The sequence below is a fragment of the Nicotiana tomentosiformis genome, chromosome 3, assembly GCF_000390325.3.
Source record: "Nicotiana tomentosiformis chromosome 3, ASM39032v3, whole genome shotgun sequence".
NCBI lineage: Eukaryota > Viridiplantae > Streptophyta > Magnoliopsida > Solanales > Solanaceae > Nicotiana > Nicotiana tomentosiformis.
Window position 1 is genome coordinate 146,074,930 of NC_090814.1, and position 5,344 is coordinate 146,080,273.

General features: G+C 33.4%; 1 long non-coding RNA gene across 1 annotated transcript; it reads left to right on the top strand.

Annotated features, from left to right (window-relative positions):
- The first annotated feature begins 383 nt into the window (after nucleotides 1–383).
- LOC138906903 (uncharacterized) lies at nucleotides 384–995 on the top strand. The gene is made up of 2 exons (XR_011414529.1): nucleotides 384–544; nucleotides 622–995. It is a non-coding gene; the product is annotated as an uncharacterized lncRNA (long non-coding RNA).
- The last annotated feature ends 4,349 nt before the right edge of the window (nucleotides 996–5,344 follow it).

The following is a 5,344-nucleotide window of genomic DNA, read 5'->3' on the forward strand; positions in this document are numbered from 1 at the left end:
AGAAAGGCAAATATGAAATTTCTACTAGAAATCAGTGCTAGGTTGAGCCACACTGCCACCATGGTTCCAAACGGTGGAGCAGATGATGAAAACATGCCACATTTTTTTAAAGGTAGATTATAAGTTTCATAGACTTTCATTTTGTTATATGAAGATCAAGTAATCTTACTTTCTACTTCTCTGTTTTTGTTTCAGCTTCGCTGCCAAAACTGCCAGGAACTGTCGAAAAGACAATGCGTCTATATCAGCGAGAGTGTCCAGCACGGCCGTGACACAGTTAACCATGTTATAAGAGTAAAACAAACTCCTAATTTTATCCTTGTTTAATTAGACGCTCCACCTTTGTTTCTCATCTCTTTAAGTTTCTCATATTCAGTGCAAAGAGTGCAAGAAATATGGGACTGTGACGTTGATTCCGAGATATGGGAGGCCGTTCACAGCAGAGGACTCAGAGAGCGGAGCTTATGCTCCACTCTTGCTCTTCGACTGCGATGAGATGGCTCCTTAAGGATACGAGTTCAATGGCGGCTGGAAACTTACTACTGTAAGTTCCACCTCCAATTTCATAATTTTTGCATCAACTAATCTCTTTTTTTAACAGTCGGTGATGTTTGCATGTAGGACTTGGGTGTGGTGATCGAGAATGTGAATTTGGTGAACGACGAGTATAAGGGAGAGCATGATATGTATGGCAATAAGCCTAAGGTGAAAAATCCCAAGGGAAGGTTTACGATTCACCAAGCATGAACAAGTTTTAACCCCGCGTGTCTATGAAAAATAACTTGCACTGTAGGCAAGATGTTGCACTGTGCAAGATGTTGAATGGTTTGTTTAATTTTTTGCTTGTTTGAGTGTTGTAGGTTTACTGGTTGCAAGTCTTTTGTGGTTTGAAAAAGCTGACCAACTAAATCAATTGTATGACTGTGTTGGGAGTTGAATCTATTGTCTTGTGTTTGAAACTATTTGAAAGAGGAATTGATGATCCTTAATGAAAAGGTGGCCTTTTCTTCAATATAATTCAGAAGTGAGAAAGAACAATACATATTATACAAGAATTTCAATGTCTAGCAATAGTTATTTTTAGGGTACCTGAAACCGAAAAAATTAAAACAAAATAATACTACTCCATATAACTTCTTTCTGTTGTATTACAAAAGATGTTTCCTAGTTGGAAGCAAATTAATGAGATCAATCGATGATCACCAAAATACATAAAAGAGGGGGTCTGAGATGAATATTTTAAATTTTATTAAGGAAAGAAAAGAAATGGACCTAAATTGAAGTTATGCAGTCATTCTGTTTTTATTAACTAAATTTTAAGTTATATATAAAAGAGTATGGGGCAACCTTGTTTTTATCTTTTTTTGGGTGTGACGAGTCTAACATTTAAGCCTCAAATCAAGAAAGTCAAAAGAAACATAAAACAACGAAAAATAAAAGCAGACTACATCGAAGAAAATTTAGCACTCGGGCTATCCATAAAATCATGACCAGACTTTTACCTGTTGCACCCAAGCATGCATTAACCCTTTTTCAATATATAATCGCACAGAGAAGCGAAGTTGGTTAATTCCAAATACTGAAAGGTTAAAATATATGTATATGTAAACTATACTATAGAGCAAAGTCCGAAGAAACTTGAAACGTGCGACATCAATTAGGAGGTTCCTCCCATTTAAACATAAAGGTGGTAATCCGTTCAATTAGGGACGTGGATTTGAGCCAAGAGTTCAGACAGGACGTTCCCCCATCCTCAGTTGCGCCTTTGTGAATAATGACTTCATTTAATCTTTTGTATTGCTTCATTCTGCATTCTTTTGTTGTTTCACTGAACGCCTGTTATTCCATACCACGTGAAAATCTTAGATATATACCAGCAACATATCAAAACATAATGAAGAGGCTTAATTTGAATTTCTTTCCTTTAGAAAATTATACCGTGCCAACAAGATAATAAATATTTTTACCTAGTTCAATCCCCTTGATATAAGAAGCTCTTAATTTAGAGGGAAAGATCGTCTAAAATTTGTGCTATGTCATATGTTCAAATCCTTATAATTATGAGAATGTTTTTCGTTTGTACATGTTTAAATGTGCGCCTTAAGGACTGCGGTACGTATGAGAATATCGAGTTGTATAAAAAAATCACTTAAACACTATCATTTTGGGATATAATGTATGTTTATACCTGAAGTATTTTGCTGTCCATGCCATGCACTATAGATACTGTCATGGGCTGAGAAAACATCATTTCATTTACGAATGACTCAAGATGCATTGAAGAATTCTCTATGCATAGCTCTAGTTTTCGAGTTGGTGGAACAAGAATTTCACTTGGATCTTCATAAATAAGAATACTCTGCATATTGTGCAAAGCCCAAATACCAAGTTAAACAAGTAGCGCAATGCATAAATCAAGTAATTAGAACGATAATTCGTCCAATTCACAATGGAGCAAACTGAAGGGAGAAAACAATTCGATAGAGATATGAATCCTATGTAGGGGTGGCAAAAACAACCCAAATCCATTTGACCCGTCCAATCCGTCCAACATTTAATGGGTTGGGCATGAAACATTTTTCCTGATTAGCTGATTTGGGTATAACCCATCTCAACCCATAATACAAGCTAGCCCAAACTCAACCCATGAGACAGCCCAAACTCAACACATCACTATCCAAACTTCAATCCCTATAATTTGAACTCAATTCGATTAAAGGAATTTTTTACTTCATTCTAATCATGTTTAGAGATGGTATTCTGTCATCCATGTAGATTATATGTTTTTTTGTATAATTTCCGGTTAACCTTTATTTATTACTATTAAAAGATTTTAGATTAGTTAGGAGTTAGATATTAGCATTAACTTAATTAACTTGTCCTTTCTCAAAAATACAATATAATAAAGTTTGTACCTTTTATGGCATTATTCTCTTTTATCTCTTTATATTAAGAAAAGATTATACATATTGACATCGGATTTAAAAATACAATGCATTTTTTTCTGGTCAAATGCAATGCATATTTAACAAAGTATACAAATAGCAGCTAATCATTTTTTTTATGCAGTGAAAATTGACAGCAAACTTGACAACCTTAATTCAAAATTTGTGTTCTACCATAAAAAATCATATTGAAAGCTTGCAGTTAAATGATTAGTATTGTACCTTTTTATAGCTTAATTCTCGTTTTTCTTTTTACATTAAAAAGATTTTAGAGTATCTAACATGTGAAGTAAATAAGAATGCAAAATTAGCGTGTAAAAATCATGAAGAATGGGAAGTAAAATTTTGGTCAAGTTGGGCTATGACGCATTGTTTAGTCCATCTTGACCCAAGTAACTTTGGGCACGGTTGTGCAATGAGTCATTTATTAGTTCAGCCTATTTAAACCTGCCCAAACCCAGCTCAAACAGCCAATTTGCCACCCCTAAATTCCTATGCATTAACTATCATTGAGACGAAGGGAATATATGTTAAACTAGTGAAAGACAAACTCGACGTTGGATGCAGTAGCTAAAATTAGACGTTGGATGAATTTCTAGAGATCTGACATTATGTTTAATTGCCAAGTTCAACCAACGATCAATATGAGACGCCAATTCTGGAAGACGAAGATTTATGAGGCGGAGTATTTCTATTCTTAAGTTTTGCTCGACATGGGACCGCAAGGAATCATCAACGAATTTAACGAATTTCTCCGTGGAATTCATGAAACTGTTGTGGATGGATTGATTGATTATCACTTCAGGCCACGATCTCCAAATTGAACTCCATGTCTTAGACAAGATGCAAGTTCGAGCTTTTTCTTTTAGCCCATATTGACGGCGAATCCGACGTAAGATGTCATGAATTATTTGTATAGGCAACTCTGATATTCTGTCCTCTCCATCACCTATTTCCTCCATAATTTTGAGAGCGAATTGAACCTTAATTTTCTGCCATTGGAATTACAGGCTCGTATAAGCATAAGAACCGCAAGCTAATTTATATATATTTCAGTCAGTTCTTTTACAACTTCCTATTCCTCGTTGGAGTTGGTCATGACTTTCCATATAAGTTGACATGGAAATTATACTTTCTTTCCTTTTCAGGACGTGAAAGTTTTTTTTCCAAATTAAAACATGGTTTATATTTGAATTAAACCTTTTGTGTTCTTGGAATATAGAATTAAACATGGTTTTCCAAAGTTAAAACATGGTGTATATAGAATTAAGCTTTACCCTTTAAAATATATTTTACAAACAAAATTTATAATTTAATTATTTTTTTAATATTTAAGACTTCAAAATTAACGAAAATTGACTTTATAATTCTTTCCTTTTTTGAGCTACTCCATGTAACATAACCATAATTCCTATTGTATAAAGAATTAGCATGGGATCCGACTCTGGGTCATTTTGAGATCTTTTTTTGTGAGTGTTTGATGCGGATAAAATTAAAAGAGGCACGGCCAAAATGTGTTGTAAACTTCTGCTAAAACATTTGGGCTAGCCAATATTTAATTTAACACTTTGTACTAAAAAATACACTTACATCAGCTAACATGTGAAAAGTGAAACCCAGTACCTCCCGGCGAGTAGTTTGAACTCATGAAATACCTTTTTCAGAATCACTCAAAGGGCTTAAACCACAAATACTAAGCCAATTTTGGGTACAAACCAAATTTAAATATAAAAAAAAAAAACTTTTTCCCGCAAAAAATCACCCTGTTATCGTCTACATACAACCTGAAATTTTCATTGACCAAATCTTTTAAAAAAAGAGACATTAAAGTTACATAAGCATAAATATCCGCTTCCAATACTCAAATCTCCACAGGCTTTCACATGTTTCTTTATCCAACGCATTTTCTAACACTCTTTTTCTTTTTAAACATATATATCCGTCCCTCTCCATATTACAATAAAGATTATAATTTCGACTATAATTTAAACTGTACTCTTAGAGTATCAGAAGCTTGGGGATGAGAATTTGGTTTCCAAAGTTTGGTTGCAGATGAAGAAAATAAGAATAAAGCCAGGCTACTGTATAAACAACTTTTATAGATTTTGTAAACAGTGCATACACTCAAGATATACAACACACTTGAAATACACTAAGAATATATTGTGAAACTTAGGAAATACTGTATATAAAACTTTTATATACTGTATAAAACAGTAAATATACACCTTTTATACACATTTAACTGTTTATATATAATTTTTATACAAAAATACATTTGCACAATATGTATCATTTGTGTATAAAAATGCATATATACTTTTTATACATCGTGTAGCAAAATATATCTTTTTCATACATCATAAAACAGCCTATACACTTTGGATACACAAAAGCGC